Below are 22,543 nucleotides of genomic sequence, written 5' to 3' on the forward strand. Positions count from 1 at the left end.
TGTAAGGGAGCAGTATGACTGCTCAGAGCTCCGGTACAAAACTGTAGAAAAACCTGAGTGTCTCTGGATTAAGTTTAGAAGTGTGTGCAACAAGAGTGATGTAGTGGTGGGAGTCTGCTATAGACCACCGGACCAGGGGGATGAGGTGGATGAGGCTTTCTTCTGGCAGCTCATGGAAGCTACTAGATCGCATGCCCTGATTCTCATGGGTGACTTTAATTTTCCTGATATCTGCTGGGAGAGCAATACAGCGGTGCATAGACAATCCAGGAAGTTTTTGGAAAGCGTAGGGGACAATTTCCTGGCGCAAGTGCTAGAGGAACCAACTAGGGGGGGCGCTTTTCTTGACCTGCTGCTCACAAACCGGGTAGAATTAGTGGGGGAAGCAAAAGTGGATGGGAATCTGGGAGGCAGTGACCATGAGTTGGTTGAGTTCAGGATCCTGATGCAGGGAAGAAAGGTAAGCAGCAGGATGCGGACCCTGGACTTCAGGAAAGCAGACTTCGACTCCCTCAGGGAACGGATGGCCAGGATCCCCTGGGGGACTAACATGAAGGGGAAAGGAGTCCAGGAGAGCTGGCTATATTTCAAGGAATCCCTGTTGAGGTTACAGGGACAAACCATCCCGATGAGTCGAAAGAATAGTAAATATGGCAGGCGACCAGCTTGGCTTAATGGTGAAATCCTAGCGGATCTTGAACATAAAAAAGAAGCTTACAAGAAGTGGAAGGTTGGACATATGACCAGGGAAGAGTATAAAAATATTGCTCGGGCATGTAGGAATGATATCAGGAGGGCCAAATCGCACGTGGAGCTGCAGGTAGCAAGAGATGTCAAGAGTAACAAGAAGGGTTTCTTCAGGTATGTTGGCAACAAGAAGAAAGCCAAGGAAAGTGTGGGCCCCTTACTGAATGAGGGAGGCAACCAAGTGACAGAGGATATGGAAAAAGCTAATGTACTCAATGCTTTTTTTGCCTCTGTCTTCACTAACAAGGTCAGCTCCCAGACTGCTGCGCTGGGCATCACAAAATGGGGAAGAGATGGCCAGCCCTCTGTGGAGATAGAGGTGGTTAGGGACTATTTAGAAAAGCTGGACGTGCACAAGTCCATGGGGCCGGACGAGTTGCATCCGAGAGTGCTGAAGGAATTGGCGGCTGTGATTGCAGAGCCATTGGCCATTATCTTTGAAAACTCGTGGCGAACGGGGGAAGTCCCGGATGACTGGAAAAAGGCTAATGTAGTGCCAATCTTTAAAAAAGGGAAGAAGGAGGATCCTGGGAACTACAGGCCAGTCAGTCTCACCTCAGTCCCTGGAAAAATCATGGAGCAGGTCCTCAAAGAATCAATCCTGAAGCACTTGTATGAGAGGAAAGTGATCAGGAACAGCCAGCATGGATTCACCAAGGGAAGGTCATGCCTGACTAATCTAATCGCCTTTTATGATGAGATTACTGGTTCTGTGGATGAAGGGAAAGCAGTGGATGTATTGTTTCTTGACTTTAGCAAAGCTTTTGACACGGTCTCCCACAGTATTCTTGTCAGCAAGTTAAGGAAGTATGGGCTGGATGAATGCACTATAAGGTGGGTAGAAAGCTGGCTAGATTGTCGGGCTCAGCCAGGTAGTGATCAATGGCTCCATGTCTAGTTGGCAGCCGGTGTCAAGTGGAGTGCCCCAGGGGTCGGTCCTCGGGCCGGTTTTGTTCAATATCTTCATAAATGATCTGGAGGATGGTGTGGATTGCACTCTCAGCAAATTTGCGGATGATACTAAACTGGGAGGAGTGGTAGATTCGCTGGAGGGGAGGGATAGGATACAGAAGGACCTAGACAAATTGGAGGATTGGGCCAAAAGAAATCTGATGAGGTTCAATAAGGACAAGTGCAGAGTCCTGCACTTAGGATGGAAGAATCCCATGCACCGCTACAGACTAGGGGCCGAATGGCTAGGCAGCAGTTCTGCGGAAAAGGACCTAGGGGTGACAGTGGATGAGAAGCTGGATATGAGTCAGCAGTGTGCCCTTGTTGCCAAGAAGGCCAAAGGCATTTTGGGATGTATAAGTAGGGGCATAGCGAGCAGATCGAAGGACGTGATCGTTCCCCTCTATTCGACATTGGTGAGGCCTCATCTGGAGTACTGTGTCCAGTTTTGGGCCCCACACTTCAAGAAGGATGTGGATAAATTGGAGAGAGTCCAGCGAAGGGCAACAAAAACGATTAGGGGTCTGGAACACATGAGTTATGAGGAGAGGCTGAGGGAGCTGGGATTGTTTAGCCTGCAGAAGAGAAGAATGAGGGGGGATTTGATAGCTGCTTTCAACTACCTGAAAGGGGGTTCATCTGATGAAGTGAGCTGTAGCTCACGAAAGCTCATGCTCAAATAAATTGGTTAGTCTCTAAGGTGCCACAAGAACTCCTTTTCTTTTTGCGAATACAGACTAACACGGCTGTTCCTCTGAAACCGTGCATTCCAATGTAATTCCTTGAGGTTTGATGGTGTGAGCTTATAAAAGCTGAACAGGGACAGACCCAGGCTGTTTCCCAATGGGAAACCTCAAGGGAAACTCAGTGTTGAAACAAATAAGACGGATGACACCCCCGACTAAGGCAGAACTGAACCCAGAGACTCAACCTGGCCACTGGGGGCGCTGTACCTCTGCTGGTGTCAGGATTCAGCTGGGAGTTAAAAGCAAGGTCCCATTATGGTCGTTACAAATCCTATGGCTCTTCTTTAATGGGGGAGATCTGAGTCGGTTCAAATGACAGTTCGGGGGACTACAATTTGCCTCCCTCAAATGCCCTGTGAAATTCCAATAGGTGAGTGGATTCTGCTTCAACCATTCCCCTAAGACATCGTCTGCCCGTGTTGTGTGCTGCTGAACAGTTGTGGAGTTTCACTCCAGAGGTGGCTGCATGTCAGTAGTGGGGGGAAAGGATTCCCATAAGTACGGCGTGGTTGGTAAAGCACTTTGGGATCCAACCTCTAGAGCAGTTGTATTCTTTATTACACTATTGTCATGATTGTCTGTGCTCCAGCAATGGGAATTCCTCTTCCCACTAGAGGTCACTGCTGCTCCTCTGCACAAGCGGCTGAGAATTACTTATTGTGCTTCGCCTGCACACTCCCTGGGGAAAGGATTGTCTTTCTGTGATGTGTTTTTTATGGCATCTGGCACAATGGGGCCTCCATCCCTGAGGCAGGACTGCAGTGGAAAGAAATAGGGTAGAGCTGAGAGGTTCCTGTCCTGGATCGGGTTAGAGGTTGGTCTAGGGATGCTGCGCACAGATAGTAAGACAATCTCTGCCACAAAGAGCTCCCAGCCTGAACATCTGATGTGAAACGGGTGGAGAGAAAGAGGAGGACGGCAACAAGGAAAGAGAGAGACCAGCTGGGTAATTCCTGTTCCTAGACTAACTTCCACTGGTGGAAGATACAAACTCGGAGCTCCACAGAGCTCATCTTCAGGGCTGGGGGAGGACATCAGAGGAAACCCGAAGCAGAGCTCTGTGGCGCTCCAGAGTTTGTACCTTTCACCACCAGAAGTTGGTCCAAGAAAAGCTATCAGCTCCCCGCCTTGTCTCTCTCACATTCTGGGACCAGCCCGGCCACAACACCCCTGCCCCCGAGAAGGGAGAGGAACCCGGCCATCGGGGTACAGACAAAGGCAGCCACAACCTGGGTCTTGCACCCACCACCTGGGAGAGATGAAGTGAAAGAAGACAGGGGCGCTGGGGGTGTACAGCGCATCACAACGGCACCCAGAGCATTCAAGCAGATTTAAAGGTGTCTTTCCCCCCGCCCCCCCCAACTTAAACATCACCCTGGCGGCGGAACATTGTTCTCCCGCTGGAGTTACGAGCCGAGCGAGCCCCCCCGCCCCAGCCCAGCCAATGCAGGGTCAGACACCGTCTCCCCTTCACCCAGAGAGCTCCCCGGCCACACGGCCTGTTCGCGGCTCCTGCTCTCAGCCCCCGAGGGGCTGAGCTTCTCTCGCAAAGGCTCCTGCAAAGACCCCGGCTACCCTGTCCCCCAGGAGCCTGCCCCCCCCAGCTGCCGTAAGACCCCCCCCAGCCATGAGCATGGGACCCCAGAGGTTGGAGGGACCGGGGCAGGAGGCCAAGCGATGCGCGCCGCGCTCTGGGCCAGGCTCCTCGGGAAGGGAGAAGTGACGTCTGCACACGGGGTTGATTTGTCCCCCGAAGGGAGGATTTGCCAGAGAACAGGAGCCCTTTCTGAAAGGCAGGACATCTCGCCGACTTGGGAGCAATTCTGTGTGTTTTACTGGGTTTTCTGGCACGTCTAAAAGCTACTGTTCATTTCCTGGACCCCCCCCCCAAGTCTCTCCTTTACCCAACACCTCATTTTGGGGGAAACGAAAATATTCAAGCTCAATTTGTGGCCGAAGAATGGACACACAATTCAACAGCGGCTGCTGTACAAATCGTATGTCATTCAAAGACATTGAGACGCCCTGCTGCCTGCCTGTGGGGGCTGTAACAATAATCACAGGGCTGCGATGACACTGGGATCTTCAGAATAACCCCCCGTCTCCACCCTAACCCCAGTCCCTCCATTGCAGAGCGGGGGGGTGGGAGTCAGGTTCCCAGGGCACTGCTCTGGAGGAAGATCACAGCTTACCTCCTCCAGGGACTCCATGGCTGCAGCAGCCTTTGCAAGGCAGGTCCCTGCTCCATCTCCCCCTCTCTGTGTGTAACCCTTCTGCCAGGCCAAGTTGATAGCAGCAAGGGCCGGGTTCAGTACACCGGGGTTCCCTCTCACTAAAGCAAATGCAAAACTGGCTCGAGCCCCCACCCAGTGACCTGGGAAAATCTTACACACCCCCTGGGCGCCTCAAGGAGGCAATACTTCCCCTCTCGCAAGCACAGAGTCTTGGTGTAGTAGAGAATCTTTAATAACATGAGGCAAACAACATCAGCATTAAATTGGGGAAACACCACGACTAGTGTTCATTAACCAAACCATGAATGCCGACCCACCCCAGAAAAATTGGGCCACATCCTTTCCCTCAGGCTCTTGAGTCCCAGAACCCAAACGTCTCTTGAGTCCAGCAATCCACAAATCACCCAAAGTCCAAAAAAAGTCCAGCCCCGGAGTTCAAAAGTTCATCTGCAGAGTGTTACTCCCCAGTCTGGCTAAAATGTGCCTGGGTGTGGGGGGGGAAAGAGGTAAGGGGCACCTTACGTGTCCTGAAGCTGACTGCCTTACAGGGCTCTGCTCCGCTCCACCACGACCAGCTCCGCTCTGCACAGCTCGCCGTCTCACGCCCGGCTCCGCTCAGCTCGCCGTCTCACGAACACGCCGCCGTCTCACGCCTGGCTCCGCTCAGCTCGCCGTCTCACGAACACGCCGCCGTCTCACGCCCGGCTCCGCTCAGCTCGCCGTCTCACGAACACGCCGCCGTCTCACGCCCGGCTCCGCTCAGCTCGCCGTCTCACGAACACGCCGCCGTCTCACGCCCGGCTCCGCTCAGCTCGCCGTCTCACGAACACGCCGCCGTCTCACTATACGGCTCCGCTCAGCTCGCCGTCTCACGAACACGCCGCCGTCTCACGCCCGGCTCCGCTCAGCTCGCCGTCTCACGAACACGCCGCCGTCTCACGCCCGGCTCCGCTCAGCTCGCCGTCTCACGAACACGCCGCCGTCTCACGCCCGGCTCCGCTCAGCTCGCCGTCTCACGAACACGCCGCCGTCTCACGCCCGGCTCCGCTCAGCTCGCCGTCTCACGAACACGCCGCCGTCTCACGCCCGGCTCCGCTCAGCTCGCCGTCTCACGAACACGCCGCCGTCTCACGCCCGGCTCCGCTCAGCTCGCCGTCTCACGAACACGCCGCCGTCTCACGCCCGGCTCCGCTCAGCTCGCCGTCTCACGAACACGCCGCCGTCTCACGCCCGGCTCCGCTCAGCTCGCCGTCTCACGAACACGCCGCCGTCTCACGCCCGGCTCCGCTCAGCTCGCCGTCTCACGAACACGCCGCCGTCTCACGCCCGGCTCCGCTCAGCTCGCCGTCTCACGAACACGCCGCCGTCTCACGCCCGGCTCCGCTCAGCTCGCCGTCTCACGAACACGCCGCCGTCTCACGCCCGGCTCCGCTCAGCTCGCCGTCTCACGAACACGCCGCTGTCTCACGCCCGGCTCTGCTCAGCTCGCCGTCTCACAAATAGCTCCGCTGCACACCAGATCGTCCGGCTCCCCACTACTTGACACAGTGCTCAGTGATTTCAGCTCTCAGTGATTTCAGCTCATAGGAGTGGGAGCCTTAGTGCTGGTGCACCATAAGGCTGAAGTGAATTCAGCACAGTACCTGTAACAAAACTCTTAATAGACCCAAAATTAGCTCTGACATTCCACAGTGGAGAGAGACAGAGGTGCAAGTGGTGCTTCAGGCCCTCACAAAGGGGCCTACACCACCAGGCACTAATACCTGTCTCAAGTCTCTCTCAATTCACAGAGTTTTGGAACCCAAGTCCCTTGCCTAGTGAGTGCTACTCAGTTGATGGTGAGTCCTCCATCATAACAAAAAGGCCAAGTACAGTTCCAAGCACAGTTCCCATAATCAGGGTAATAACAATTTATTCTTCCCGCCCCAATAACAGAGACACTGGGGATCCCACAGCAGCCAAAGTGACCATTTGGGCAGTTATGGCCTATTGCTAGGCGGGGTGGATGTGCCTATGCAAATGAGATCAGCCCCTGAAGTTCTTTTCCACAACTTGCCACACCTCACCACCAGATGTCAGGGTGGATCCCACCCTGTCTCTGCTTACATCCTCCCCCCAGCCGAGAATTTGGCGTCCCGACAAATCATACTCCCTTTATACCAACTCATTGGTTTCCTCCAAAGGGCCTTAGAAAGCCCACTTTGGCTTCCACAATCCTGTGTGCTAAATGTATTGGCTCCTCACTAGTCACCCCAGGTGCATCATAAGTTAACCGTTTTACTGGTCTTATCACCCTGTCTCGTCTATTGAGAATCTCTGTTGCCGAGGCAAGGGGAACATCCTCTTGATTGACGGATGGAGAGGCTTCCTTTGAGGGTCTCTTGGCTACTGGCGTAGGCCCCTGCACTCCTAGTTCTAACGCGGGAGGGTCCAAGGTGCCCAGGACATCCTCTACCTGTGTGTCTCCACATGGGGGTCTCATCAGCGGCACAGGGGTGTCAGAAAGGGGCCTAAATAATTCCGCCATAGGGTTTAGGGTGGAAAAGGGAGAACTCTCATTTGGTTCAGCTGGTCGAGACTGAAATCTTGTCTCCATCCCAGGATACACCAGGGTTGTGTCTTCCTCCTCAGACTCACTCTCAGATGTGCAGAATAGGGGTAAGTTAGCTGCAGGGGGCTCACTGTCTGTGTTGGATGGCAGCTTTGGTCTAGCACTTCTGTTCTGCCCGGCTGCCCTGTCATGGCCCATCTCATAAGGGGTGCTTACCAATTCCCCCACAGGGAGCAAAAGGTTTCTATGCACCGTCTTTATTTGCCCTGGACTGTCTTCAGGTTTGATCTTGTAGACCGGCAGATCTCCCAGCTTTTCCATCACCAGGTATGGTATTGCCTTCCATCTGTCAGCTATCTTGTGTTTGCCAGCAATACCCAAATTTCGCAGCAGGACTCTGTCCCCCGGCTGGAGCTCCTGCGATCGCACTCTAGCATCATATCGATGTTTGTTGCGGTCTGCGTTCTTCTGAGCCGCAGCGGTAGCTAAGCGATAAGCATCCCGCAGCCTTTCTCTTAGTCGGGATACGTATTGCTGATGAGTTTCATAGCTATCTCCATCCTCTGATACACCAAAGCACAAGTCTATGGGTAATCTTGGTTCTCGCCCAAACATCAAGAGATATGGGGTGACTCCCGTAGCATCGTTCTTTGTGGCATTGTAGGCATGCACCAGAAATGCGACATGCTGGCTCCAGGTTGCCTTCTGCTCTGGTCGCAAAGTTCCCAACATATCTAATAGGGTTCGGTTGAACCTCTCTGGCTGGGGATCACCTTGGGGGTGATAAGGCGTTGTCCTAGACTTTTTAATTCCTGCTATCTTCAGCACCTCCTTCAGAAGGTGACTCTCAAAATCCCGCCCCTGATCAGAGTGTATCCGAGCCGGGAATCCATAGACTGAGAAATATTTGTCCCACAATACTCGAGCGACGGTGGTGGCCCTCTGATCACGTGTGGGATATGCCTGTGCATACCGTGTAAAATGGTCAGTCACTACTAGAATGTTCCCAACATTCCTCTTGTCTACCTCTACAGACAAGAAATCAATGCATACCAATTCCAAAGGTTTGTTGCTGGTGATGTTCTTGAGATATGCAGCCCTCGTGGGCAGAGTTTTCCTTTGAACACATCGAGCACAAGTCTCACATTTCCTGCGAACATCTTCAGCCATTCGGGGCCAATAGAACCTACTACGAATAAGTTCCAGGGTCCTCTCCATCCCTAAATGCCCAAAGTCATCATGCAGGGCCCTCATGGCCAGGGCTCTGTACTTTTTTGGCAGTACTAGTTGTGCTCGTTGCTTTTGTAAAGAGTCAGTGGTCATTCGGTGTAGCACTCCCTGAATCAGTTTTAATTTGGTCCATTCTCTCAATAGTAGTTTACCCTCCGGGTTAGGTGGGACAACCGCAGCTGGGCTTCGCCCCTCCCTTTTGGCAAGTAGTGTATCACGAATGTCAATATCTTGCCGCTGGGCTTCTTGCCAGTCAGCCGCATTGAGCATGGGCAAAGGAGATTGGTCCAATGCAATATAGTTCACTGAGGCAGAAGGCATGCATTCAGGGGGCAGGCCCAAAGCTTCTGCAATACATCCCTGAAGGCTCTCACAGGCCTCTGGCTCTCGACGACTCACACTGCAAATAGCTCTCACTCCATCTGTGGGTATCACAGCAACTTCTGGAGCCTGCGGACGCCTGGACAATGCATCTGCATCTACATTGCTTCTCCCGGATCGGTACTGAATGCTAAACTCATAGCTAGCCAAGGCGGCCACCCATCTCTGCCCTGTAGCATCCAGCTTAGCACTTGTTAACACATAAGTCAGTGGATTGTTGTCTGTCCACACCTGGAACTGAGCACCATACAAGTAGTCTCGAAATTTCTCAGTGATGGCCCATTTCAAGGCCAAGAATTCCAGCTTGTGGGTGGGATAGCGAGTTTCACTATCAGACAATCCTCGGCTGGCAAAGGCTACAGGTTTATGTTTGCCTTCCACTTCCTGGTACAGGACTGCTCCCAGACCCTCCAAACTGGCATCAGTATGCAGGATAAATGGTTTGCTTGGGTCAGCAAAAACTAGGACTGGAGCATGAGTTAGGCAAGTAATGATTTCTCGAAAAGCCCTTTCACATCTCTCATCCCACCGTGGCCCAAATGGTGCAAAGGGGCCATAGTTTCTCTGCACAGGAGGCTTTGGGAACCTCCCCTTATTCCTGGTCTTAGATTTGTTCTTGCTGGACTGATGTCCCCTGGTAAGATCATTCAGAGGCTTTACAATCGTAGCATAGTTTTTCACAAACCTGCGGTAGTAGCCACTAAATCCAAGAAAGGTCTTGAGTTCTCTGTAGTTACTTGGACGTGGCCATGTAGTGAGTGCTTCTATTTTATCAGGACCAGTACTCACACCCTCTTGGGATACGATGTGACCCACATACTTCACTGAGGTTCTGCAGAACTGGCATTTGTCAATTGAAAGCTTCAGACCATAATCCTCCAACCTATCAAGCACTTTAAGAAGTCTTTCTTCATGCTCCTCTAAGGTTCTTCCAAACACAATAAGGTCATCCAAATAAACTAACACTTGCAGTAAATTCATGTCTCCCACAACTCTCTCCATGAGACGTTGAAAGGTGGCAGGTGCTCCAGAAATCCCTTGGGGCATGCGTTCGAACTGATAAAACCCTAATGGGCAGATGAAGGCGGTCTTCTCCTTATCTTCTTCTCCCAGAGGGATCTGGTAGTACCCACTTCGAAGATCCAACACAGAGAACCACTGGCTTCCCAGCAAACAGTCTAAGGCATCTTGCACTCGAGGCATAGTGTACTGGTCGACCACAGTACGGCTGTTTAGGGTGCGGTAGTCAATACACATCCGGATTTTCCCATTCTTTTTACGGACTACCACAATGGGCGAGGCGTATGGGCTGCGGGACTCTGTAATGATGCCATTCGCAGCCAGCTCCTGAAGATGATGTCGCACGTCTTCCATCTCAGAGAGAGCAATCTTCCTAGATCTCTCCCTAAAAGGTCGAGAGTCATGTAGTCTGATATTGTGTTCTACTCCTTTTGCACATCCCACATCCCACTCATGCAGTGAGAACACCTTGGATCTTTCACAAAGTTTCTTCCTCAGGCGATCTTTCCACTCCTCGGACACAGGTGAATCTCCAAAGTCAAACTTTGCTGGGTCTATCGTCGGAACTTGCGTTTCACACTGGGGGGTTACAATTGACTCGGGCTCAAAGAGGTCTGCTATTTTTTGTCCTCGCCTCACAAAAATATCACGACTTGTTCCATTAGCAATCAGTATAGTCACCTCTTCCTGGGCTTCAGCAGGTAGGGTTATGACTCCACTAAGAACCAGCACTCCTTCAGGGAGCCCTCCCTCAGTCGGCTGCTCTACCACTGCTAATGTTCTCTTATTGCCTTTCAGGCAGGTACTCATGACAATCACCTCCTTTTCTGTCATTGCAGGCACCACTAAGGGGACCGGGCCTGCGTACCTCAGTGCTCCCACCGGCAAATCAGGCATCACTCTTTTTGCGTCCTCAATTTTTCTGTAGGCTGCGGCACAATGTGTGTGTATCACTAAGGTATTCAGGTATTGGTCCCCTGCTCGCTGTCTGCAGTAATCTGCAAGTACCTTAAAGAGGCTGGAGTTGGTCCCTATCAGCACGGACACATCAGAGACACCTTTAGGGTCAGGGCATATTAAAGCTGCAGTGTCCACCTCCTGTCTTACCCCAGCGATCTCTTCTGGGAATTCCAGGTGTACAATGACATACCCCTGATACGGGTATTCATCCATGCTGAGACCACACAGGCCAAGCCCTGTCAAGGGCTGTATAGGCAGATGCATAAGCATCTGCTGGTAGAAAGACTGGAATATGATAGTCACTTGGGATCCCGTGTCAAGCACTGCTCTACATTCTGTCCCTTCAACCTTTACAGTGACCTCAGCTCGAGGTCCTATCAATCCTGGTGGGATTCGGGTGGCATGGTTCTTCGCAGAGGAGCCTCCAAACCCTGCAGGCCTAGGCGGCTCCCTTCCCAGGCCCTGGGGCCGTTTCCCGACTTTCCCCAGGTGGTCCTCAGCTTTTGGTATACTAGCGGGGGATTCTCTGCATTCTGACACCTGGCAGCAATGTGCCCATCCTGGCCACACCGGTAGCAGAAGAAGGATTGCCCTTTCCCGTGTTGCCGGGGTGGGGCAGAGGTTCTAAATGTAGTCTTCTGGACCGTGGTAACAGGGGGTTCCTTGTACGCTGAAGTCTTTGCTGAATCGATAGTATTCTCTAGTTCAGCCACTTTCTGTGTCAGAACCTGAACTCGTTGGGTAAGTTCCTCTTGAGGATTCACCATCAGCGCCTTGGGCGCTCGTATGGATGCAGCCCCTGAAGTTCTTTTCCACAACTTGCCACACCTCACCACCAGATGTCAGGGTGGATCCCACCCTGTCTCTGCTTACATGTGCATTAGCTGAAGGGGGGAACCCCAACTCCCCCCTTCACACACATCATGTCTTCCCCCATGGCTCGTGCAAGGGAAAGCGCCCGAAAAAGCCAGCCGCCAGGAGAATGAAACTACACAGCACGAGGGAGATCATACGCCTTATTAGCATATTGCTTCTGATTGGACAAGGGGCAGGAGCGCCGCAGGGGGAAGAGGGACCACTTGCTCTGGCCCAGGGACCCAGGAAACCCTCGTCCGCCTCTGCTCCTCTCGCTATTGGCCTAGTTTTACCAGGGGCTGCCTAAAAGCACTGGTGACCTCAGTGCAAACCAACATTCCAGACAGTGACGTCTTCATCTTGCTCTATGGAGTGTACACCGACATGTACATTTCCAGCTGATTTCTTTTATAATTATATGGTAACAAGGAGAGAGTCAGCAATTTTTCCATAATAGTGGCTGTGTGACACTTTTGTATTTTTATGTCCGGCTTTGTAAGTGAATGGTTTTTAAGTGAGGTGTAACTTGGGGTCTGTAAATCAGACTCCTGAAAGGGGTACAGTAGTATGGAAAAGTTGAGAGCCACTGCAATCCTTGGGCGAGCAGGGGCAGAGACTGGTGGGACGGGGGGAGAAGGGGCAAAGAAGGGCCTCTCTGCCCCGGGCACAGACTGGGGGAGGGTTGGAACTGTGACAGAGTGGGAATTTTTTGTACTATTTTGTATGAATACTATGTGCCTCAGTTTCCCCTATGTGCTGCATGGTTAAGTAGGTGGTGGGAAAAGGTTGTTTATCCTTTGTAGAGACCCAGAGATACAGACGTGGCCGACGCCTAGATTCCTGGACCCTGGGGCCCCATGCCCATGGAGACGCCCAGAAGACAATGGCCACTCCAATTGCCCAGACATTTGGCACCCAGCAACTAATGACCATGGATGGCCCACCCTCTGCAGAAAGCCAGTGGGATGGGACCAGCTGGAGAACAAAGGGCTGAGGAGGAAGGCCAGGGGACAAGGTTTGCCCAGGAACAAAAAGAAAGGGCTGAAGAGGAGCCACGTTGGGGGTTGTTCAGTGTGGGGCCGCTGGAATCGGGGACGCTCTCCTGAACTGGGACAACAAAGGGGTCAAAGGGCTCTCGGTTGACGCGGATGGACCATGCCGGAACTCTCAGTTCTAACCAAGGACTCTCTACGCTGTGTTCCAGACAGCTAATAAACCCTCCTGCTTTTACAACAGTGGCTGAGAGCCACGTCAGTTTAAGGAAGTTGGGGGTACATTGCTCCCTTTGGGGGTACAAGTCTCCCTGATGTAAGGCGACTGTTGTCCACTTCCTAAAACTCAGTGGGGGTGTTTGGGTTAGCTAGCTCCCAGTACCAAAAGGAAGGGGAAGGGTCAATGGGAAATCAGGACCTTGAGACTGCCAGTCCCCAGGAACAATGGGGAGAGGCCAATGCGCCAGGTCAGCCTGATTGACAGGGCGGGCAGGTTACTCAGGGAGTCAGGAGGCCAGGGGGGTCCCATCCTCTGTGTGAGCCAGAACTGCCTGGGTCAGAGAGAGAGGGGCCGAGCTAAGGAGAAAGCAGGGTCCAAACTGAGCTGGGGAACAGGGTCATGCCAGCCAGGGGGGCCAGAAAAGCAGCCCAGGGAGCACGTCAGTGCTGGGAACAGAGCCAAGAAGCAGCCAGCCACAAACCCAAGGGAACAAAGTTTCCCTGGAAAATTGTGGAATGTAACTATCACTTGCCATTCATTCTCAACTCTGCCACACGCCTCTCTCCAGAATGGGGCCTCGGAGAGACAACCCCATAGACATCTGGGGGCAGGGAGAGACCCAGGGGTGCAGGGAAAATGGGGTAGGATGGAGGGAGCTGGAGAAAAGTAGAGATACATGGGGGGGTGTTATGTGTTGGGACAGGGACTGACCAACTCTCAGTACATGCTGGGGGGGGTGCTGGGGTGCCATTTCAGATGGGAGGGCAACTTTAACAGGTACTACTTAGGCATCTGAAAAATCTAGGGTTTTTTTTGCAGATAACTTGGAAATTAGCTGACAGAATCTAATTCCTATGTAACTGTAACCCTTCTGCATGTCAGAGTTAGCAGCAACAAGGGCCAGGTTGAGTATCTAGGGGTTTCAATAACGCAATACAAAACCAGCTCGAGCCCCCACCCAGAGACCTGGGAGAATTACAAACCACCCCCGGGTGCCTCCAAGAGGCAATACTTCCCCTCTCGCAAGCACAGAGTCTGAATGTAGCAAAAGCCTTTTAATAAAGGAGGGAAACAATGCGGCATTATGCTGAGGAAACACCACCCACGGGATTCATAACACAACCCATGAGCAAAAGACCCACCCCCAAGTAAATCTGGCAGGGTCCTTTTCCCCTCAGGGTCTTGAGCCGGTGAGAAACGTGCAACCCACGCCGGGCTCGCTGGGGGAGCTCCGGGACACTGGGGGACAGGGGCTGGAACCCCCCCCTCCAGAGCCCCCCCCGCCGGAACCCCGACTCGTGGGCTGGGCATCGCCGTTTGGCGACCGCTCCCCCTAAGGGGCCCCCTCCCCCTCTTCGAGCTGGGGGGGGCCTCTGTCTCCCCTCTCCCCTCCCCTTCCCCCTCTCCGGGCTGGGGGGGGCCCCCGTCCCTTCCCCCTCTCCAGGCTGGGGGGGCGGGGGGGCCCTCTGTCCCTCGCCTCTAATTCCCAGGTTTCTGATGCTTGAGTTTTGCTGATGCCCACGTTCTGGAAGGGAAGGAGCTGTCCCTGCCCAGCAAGCCGGACCTCTGCCTGCATGAAGTCTCTGCTGTTTAACTGATTTCAGATTCCTGCCCCTGGCTGGAGCTGAATTCACACTGCTGCGGGGTGGCGGGCGGGGGACAGTCTCTCAGAGCCCCACAAGTCTTGTCCATCCCAGCAGCCTTTCATCCCTCTGGCTCTCTGTCTGTGCATGCTCAGTGTAGTCCCGGGGTCCTCAAACTGGGGGTCGTGAGGTTATTATGTGGGGGTCATGAGCTGTCAACCTTCACCCCCAAACCCTGCTTCATCCCCAGCCATTATAACAGTGTTAAATATATTAAAGTGGTTTTTAATTTATAACGGGGGGTTGCATTCAGAGGCTTGCTGTGTGGAAGGGGTCACCAGGACAAAAGTTTGAGAACCACTGAAATGGTTCAATTCATTTTTTTTTTTTCAGAAAAATTGGGTGTTTGATTCAAGGCAACCTTTTGTGGAAAGTGTCGGCTTTAATAAAAAACATTCACTGTCTTCTTGGAAAAAAACAAAAATTGTTCTGTTTTCAATCATTCTGGACTAATTTTTTCTGATTCTGGTAGAAGATTTTGGCGGGGTTGGCCATTTTTGTCAGAAGTTTTTCTTGTTCTAGCCCTCCTGGATGGGGAGAAAAGCTTGAAAAGGTGACCCCGAAAGGCTCCACCACCAGGAGATCAAGAACAGAACCCACAGTTGTTTTCAAAATCTCATCTTGTTTAAGCCAATCTGATGGTTTTGGGGGGCTCTGACTTGTGATTTTTGGTCACTGGGGGTTGGCCACATGGGCTAGAACCAGCTTGGCCAGGATCCAGATGTTAACCCCAGTGTAGAGGGCCCTGGCAGTGGCCCAAACCCAGCAGCTGTGGGGGACAGGAGAGAGATTTGATGTGTTCCCTGAGGTTCAAATTAGTAAGAGAAGCGGCTGGGGAGACGCATTCTAAACTGGGGGATCAGTGACATTCAGGGTGAGGCAACATTGAAAATACTCCGCAGTGTTACAGTTACTTTGCTCTGACACTCTCAGCCCTGGTGGAGCAGAGCCCCCGGCCCTTCCCTGAACACACCCACAGATACCCCTGCAATGGGGGTCCAGAGCTAGGAGCGGGGGCAGGGGGACCCCTGGGCACCAACTCCTCACCACACTCTCCTCTCCCTGTTCTCTCTCTCTCTTTCCAGATCCAGCCAGCCGGAGCGGGGTGGAAGCTCCTCCCGCCCCACAGGGACCCCTTGCTGCAGCTGTCTTGAGTAAGTGTTGGGGAGCGAACCCCTGTGCCAGGCCGGGATCTCGGTGTCTGGGGTGGGGGGATTTCCTGGGGGGTGTCTCTGTTCTGCGCGCTCACAGCCCTGCTTTCCTCTCTCTGTTAAATCTCCTGAGGTGGGATCCACCTTCCACCCCTCTGCTGACCTGCCTGTGCCCCTCTCCTCTCTCTGCCAGGCCCCTGCCTTCGCTTGGAGCTCTCGCCGGGGAGGGGCTGCTGCTGCTGACTCTGCTCTGAGCTCTGCCTGAGGCTGGGGGAGATGCACTCGGCCCCTGGAGGGGTCAGGAACCGAAGGTAGAGAGCATCTTGCAGGGGTTCCTGTTTCAAACGGATCGCTGCACCCAGGGCCTGTTGCACTGGGAGAGCCATCGGGGGCCTGATTCTGGGAGCTGCCTCCTCTGAGAATCGGCCCAGAGACGCCTGGGAACTAGTTCATGGTTTCAGATTGTCTAGCTCGGCATTTGTCCAACTGGGAGTCCTGACCCAAAAGGGGGTTGCAAGGCTTTGGAGGGGGGAGGGGGGGTCAAGAGATCACAAAAAATATTCTCAGGGGAGGGGGGCAGGAGGGGAAGAGGGCTACAACAGCTGCCCCTCTCCAGCTACCCAGCTCTGAGGGCAGTGCCCCGCCCGTAGCAGCCCAGAAGTAAGGGTGGCAATACCATGCGTATGTTTCTATGAGTCCGTACAGTAACTTGCTATGACTGTTTGGGGGTCGGGGGTTGTCATAGCCTGAAATACTTTCAAAGTGGGGCCAGCAAAACCAAAAGTTTGAGAAGCCCGGGTCTAGCTTATTCTGATACCTGTTGCTCCCAGCCTTCCCCCAGCTGGTTTTATAGAGCTGGTGAGGCTCTTCCTCCTCATCTAGTGTCCGATGATAGTAAAGCAAGAGGGAAAAAAGTGATCCAGGCAACTACAGACCCATTCATCTAAGCAAAAAGAAAAGGAGGACTTGTGGCACCTTAGAGACTAACCAATTTAGTTGAGCATAAGTTTTCGTGAGCTACAGCTCACTTCATTGGATGCATTCAGTGGAAAATACAGTGAGGAGATTTATATACACACAGAACGTGAAAAAATGGGTGTTATCATACACACTCACTTCAGATGAGCTATTACCAGCAGGAGAGTGGAAGGGGGGAAAGAAAACCGTTTGTAGTGATAATCAAGGTCGGCCATTTCACTCTCACAAATCTACAGACAGCCCCCCAACCTGAAGCAAATACTCACCAGCAACCACACACCACACAACAGAACCACTAACCCAGGAACCTATCCTTGCAACAAAGCCTGTTGCCAACTGTGTCCACATATCTATTCAGGGGACACCATCATAGGACCTAATCACATCAGCCACACTATGAGAGGCTCGTTCACCTGAACATCTACCAATGTGATCTATGCCATCATGTGCCAGCAATGCCCCCTGCCATGTACATTGGCCAAACCGGACAGTCTCTACGTAAAAGAATAAATGGACACAAATCAGATGTCAAGAATTATAACGTTCATAAACCAGTCGGAGAACACTTCAATCTCTCTGGTCACTCGATCTCTGACCTAAAAGTTGCTATATTACAAGAAAAAGACTTCAAAAACAGACTCCAATGAGAGACTGCTGAATTGGAGCAGTCCCCCCCCCCCGCCCCTTGCTGGTAATAGCTCATCTGAAGTGAGTGTGTATGAGAACACCCATTTTTTCACGTTCTGTGTGTATATAAATCTCCTCACTGTATTTTCCACTGAATGCATCCGATGAAGTGAAGTGAAGCGCATCCAACTATACTCTTAGCCCAGCAAAAAGAATCTGTCCTATCTCGGGGCCTCTCCTTCTGCCCCTGCACTTATTCCCTTCACCTGGGGACAGGTTCAGTTGAGCTACTACCCCTTTCATGGCCATCTCACCCTGGGACAGCCTGAAACTGGAAACCTGTGCTCGAACAGTAACTGTTTGCTAGGAAAGGAGCTGAAGACACAATGGAAGAGGAAATCCTTTGGACTGGATTGAAATTATTCCAAAGGAAAGTGAATGAGAGAAAATGTCCAGCATTATCCTCCTAGCGAAAGAAAAGAATTAAGGTCAGAAAGGACCATTCTGTCCATCTTCTGTGTAACACAGGCCCTAGAACGTCACCGAGCACTTCCTCCAGAAAACCTATGACATGGGACTGAGCCAGAGCACGTCTTCTGGAAAGACATCTCCATGCATTCGAGCCAGCTGGTCAGAAACAATCTTTCTTCTCCAGTGACGTGAAGTTAAAGGACATGGAGAAGAAGAAAACCTCGACTCGGGTTGTTGCTGGAGCTGAAGCAGAGAGGCCAGGACAAACACAGCTAGGGCCCAGGACTGACTATCAGCAGATCTGCCGTTTTCTATTCCTGGCTTTTTGACCATGAGCGAATCTCTTTGCTTCCCTGTGCCTCAGTTTCCACGACTATAAAATAAAGCTAATCAAGGTTCTGTTTTTTTCTCTCCTGTTTTTCAAGGCGGGACACTTAGATACGTTTGGGGCCTGTCTAAGCTACCAATCTAGAGTGTATTTGTAAGCTGATGACCCCCACATGTTGTTCAGAAGCTATGGATGACACAAGCTCCTAAGGTTGTTTTGTGCTTAGCCCCTATGGCACAGCTGGGCTGGGCGGCCTTTTCTCGCTGTGCTGTGTGGAGCAGGTTCTGGGCACTAGGGATATGAAGAGGTTCTCGGGGACTAATTCTTGAAAATAAATATCAATGAACTGCAACCCAAATAAAAAATCACTGCTGCTAACATTGGTGGGTGATAAAATAGTAGCAGAGTGGTAATGAATGATGAGGACAGGGCAGTGACACAGAGCAATCGGATCCCTTGAGAAGCTGGACCCATTCAAAGAAAACAAGTTTGAAAAGAACCAAAGGAAGGGTCCTATAGCTAGCAACAAAGCTCAAACATCCAATGTAGCTGGACGGGGCAGGACATCAGCACTGCAGGGGAGGGGTGGGTGTGGCAGTGACATCACAAGGGCCTTTGGCAGGACCTCAGCCTATTGGACAAAGGTGGTGGGGAGGCGATGACCTCACAGAGAGATTTTGACATCAGCCAGGCAGGACAGGGGTGCAGGACAGGGGCAACCTTGGAGATCCCTGTGGCTTTGCTTCAGCACGTCTCCTTCTCGAGGTCTCTCCTGGAGGACTGAGAGAGCATTCACTTGCACGTTCGTGAGCGCAAGGAGGACCCTCTTCGGAGTTTTCTCCTTTTCTTTTCGTGGTTTTGCTTGAAAACAGACGTCCCTGTATAGAAGGTAAGAGCCTCAGAGAGGTTTGGAACCTGTTCAGTCTGATCCATCAGGTGCTGGCTGACTTTTAGGAAAGGAAAACATTAGATTGTGGGGGCAGTATTTTATTTCCGACCTAGGACTTTGTCCCTTAGAATTACTGGGGACATTGGGGTTTCTCCTTTTTGTTTTCCCTTTTCCTCTGTCCCTCCTACCTTTCTCTTCTTGCTTCCTTTGTCCTTTTCCTCTGCTCTCCTCCCACCACCAGGAGCTCTGTGTGTGGAGCAGGGGCCGGGGGGGGGGGGGGGGAACGGGCTGTGGGAGGCCCTCACACAGAGGTGAGACTGGACTAGTGCTCCGAGAGTGATCCCCTCGGTGGTGACCAGGGCCATTCTTTGGGCTATTTGATGAGAGCCCTTAGCCTCCCACCCCTCAAAGTCCCAACCTTGATTGGCTGAGGAGGGGGCTATTGACAGGAAGGAAACTCTGGTCTTTGTTGTTCTCTTTTATGACCAAGCAAATAAGTCACAACCAGTTATATGTGTGACCAATGTTGACGCTGCTCTCCATTCATTGTCTCGGAGCAGTTCATGATCCTCTCGAACATTCCAATTCTTCTGAAATAATTGCTGAATAATTACTATGAACAATTGTTGGTCTGTAGCTCATTTGAGAGCAACTCTGCTACTGACTGGCTGCATCAGCTAAGACAAGTCCCCGCTCCTTTCTCAGCCTTCGTTTCTCCTTCTGTCAAGTACGAATAACAATCCTCTCCCACCTACCTCGCCATGGGTGGATGCTAGGGATCCACTGAAGAGTGTCACTCGGAATAGTGCCGACTAGGGGGTGTCCTATCACACTGAGCCATAGCAGATTATGACCTAATATTCGATTTGATTTGTATTTTATTGTTTTGAAATTGTGAAGAGCAGCAACTACTTAGCTCAGACTGAAGCATCTCATCTAATTTTCTAGAGCATAGTGTCTCCCCTTTGTGTACGATGAGACAGTTTAATGCGCTGTGACGGACAGGAGATGCTCTTGTTTTGCAAACTAATATTTTTGCAAAGAATTTTCATCCTACTTGTTACGATTTCAAGAAACAAAGTGGTTTCGTCTGAATGGATTTTCTGACAGAAAACGGTTTCCATGCAAATGTTCACACCTGATTTCCTGGGCTTTATCCCTGCCTCTGGGGGGGGGGGGGGTTGTTGTCTGTTAGAACAGGAGTCAGGACTGTTGTCTTCTCTTTCTGGCTCCGTCACCGCTTTGCTGTGTGACACCTTGGGTAGGTCCAATGGGAACAGGGTCAATTCTCTAACTCCAGGCAGTAGTGAGCCTGGGTGAGATAAGGGATGTTAAGGCCGTCTGCGAAGGAGAAAGGGATGTTTCCAGGTGCTGAATGTCAAGAACTCTAAACTTTGCTAAAATGGCTAGTCTCAAGAAACAAGAACTAGTTGGAGCCAAACTTTAACCATTGTCTTTTTTAAAGCCCATTCAGGGATGTGAGTCCCAGAGAGCCATAGAGAGGGGGAGCAACTTGCCCAAAGTCCCACAGATCAATAGGCAGCAATGGAAGCAGGAGTGACACTCCCTCTCAAAGGCAGGGGGACCAGACATTAGGGTCTGGTTGCAATTGCCAGCTGTGGGAGGGAGTGTGCAGCAGTGGTTAGTGAAGGGGTCCATCCATTGCTCTGAGACTCAGTGTGACCATGAGCTGGTAGCTGAGGCCCGTTTGCCGTCAGTCGGGTTGGGGTCCGATTGCTACAGCCCAGCGGGGTTGGGAGGCTGCAGGAAGGTGTGTAAAGAGCTGGGATGTCAGGATCCTGGAGGTGCTGACATCTCCGCCCTAGGGCAGTGTTCTGCACCCCCCTGCTGCTGGCTGAGTTTCTCCGTCCCTTGGCAATAAGACAGACGCTTGTTTTCATAGCCAGTCGATCGTCCTCGTGTCATCACCCTGCCTGCTGGCTGGGCAGGGTAACTCCTGAGGTCACCACCCTCTCCAGCCTGCCTTGGGCTTGGAGAGTGAGGAGGAGGGCGAGGGACGTCTGCTGACCCTGAACATCCGCCATCCATCATCCTATCACTGAGAGCAAGTGAGTGGCATTCGGGTTCCTCAGTGGCTTCCCCTGTCTGTCTGGGGAGAGGAGAAACAGGGGGAGAGACGATCTCCAAAGGGGGATTTCATTTGCAAACAGCCCCCAAGAGCCCCTCACTCTTAGACTGGGCAGGGGCTTCTCCAGAGCCGTCTCCAGTGTGTTTGGAAAGGTTCCAGCAATGGGGCTCCCAGCCCTTCCCTTGTGGGACACTGTTCCCCAGGCTGGGAGTCTCTGAGCTGGGCCAGACCCTGTGAGGTGCTGAGCCTGGAAATCAATGGGGAACAAGGAGGGCCCTGGTCTTCCTGTGCTTAGGGTATTTGTGACTTTGACGTGGAGAATGGTTTTGCGGGAGAAGTCAGGGCGCCTGGGTTCTGTTCCTTCTCTAGCCTGGGTGGGAGAGTGGCCTGGGACGGAAGGAGGGGGCTGCATGTCCAGAGTAACCGATGGTCTTTGGGACTGACCCCCTTGCTGGAAAAGGATGAGACTTCCTGGATATTGCAGCAGCTGGGATTACGAGGGGGAACGTTGGGAGCAGATCATGCAATGAACTCCTGCCCGTGTGTGTAGATGGCACTCCCTGCACTCCTGTGGGGGCAGAGGGGGCTGCTGTGGTTGGAACAGGGGGGAGGAGGGAGAGAAAAGGCCCATGAGTGAAAGGCTGCCTTGAGCCCAGACTCACCCCTGCTCCCCGCTCGGTTCCAGGATGGCCAGGCTCCTGCGGATGTTGCGGAGGAAGGCTCTGCAGGTGGCCCCAGAGCCTGAGGGAAGCAGCTGCCGTCTTCCCAAGGGGCAGAGCAAGCCCTGCGTCCCCGCTGGCGGGAAAGCAGCTCCCGTCCAGGCCAGACGGCGGAAGTGCCCGGCCTTCTGGAAAAGGACCCCGGCTCCCGGCGCAGGCGCCGAGCTGGGAGAGGCCCCGACCAGGCCCCAGTGGAGCTGGCCCAGGCTGCAGCTTCGCAGACAGGACCCAGCCCAGGAGGGGCGCCGGGCAGGGTGGCTCTGGGGCTTGTTGTGTGGGCAGCAGCGGCCCCAGGAGCCCAGCCCTCGTTCCCATCAGGAGGCCTCGCCCTGCCCGCTCTCTGAGGACCTTCCAGCCCCCGCCGGCCAGGAGGTGGAAGGTCCCTGTCCCAGCACCGGCAGCTCAGCAGGGGACAGCAGCAGCACCTGGGCCTCTGGCAGCAGCCAGGCCGACGGGCGCCACTGCTTTGTTCCAGGTGAGGAGCCAGGCTGGGCTCCAGGAGGGCTGAGGACGGGATGTGAACACCCTGGGCCCAGACGCTCTCCCAGGGATACGGGGGGGGAGGTCCCCAGCCCAGGTGTCTGGCCTGAGCCCCGCGAACCCCACGGACAGCAGCAGCCGTCACACAGCTGCCCCTTCCGCATGGGGACCTGGGGGTGGGGGTGTGAAGAGCTGCTTCCAGTTGGTCCTTGCTGCTCCGGGCGGGGGGAATCGGCACCTCCCCTGGAGTCCTGGGCAGTGGAGGGGGGCTCTGCTCTGGG

At 53.0% G+C, this 22,543-nt stretch overlaps 2 long non-coding RNA genes across 2 annotated transcripts in view; one reads left to right on the plus strand and one right to left on the minus strand.

Moving 5' to 3' along the window:
• Positions 1–11,811, minus strand: part of LOC142069082 (uncharacterized) — a 289,489-nt gene extending 277,678 nt beyond the window's left edge. The window contains exons 1-2 of the long non-coding RNA XR_012664946.1: positions 11,694–11,811; positions 4,637–4,702 (exon numbers count right to left, since the gene is read on the minus strand). This is a non-coding gene — a long non-coding RNA (uncharacterized LOC142069082). The remainder of the gene's footprint in view (positions 1–4,636; positions 4,703–11,693) is intronic.
• LOC142069081 (uncharacterized) overlaps positions 1–22,543 on the plus strand; it is a 289,831-nt gene that overhangs the window by 250,864 nt on the left and 16,424 nt on the right. The window lies entirely within an intron of this gene.

Source organism: Caretta caretta, chromosome 14 (assembly GCF_965140235.1).
Source record: "Caretta caretta isolate rCarCar2 chromosome 14, rCarCar1.hap1, whole genome shotgun sequence".
NCBI lineage: Eukaryota > Metazoa > Chordata > Testudines > Cheloniidae > Caretta > Caretta caretta.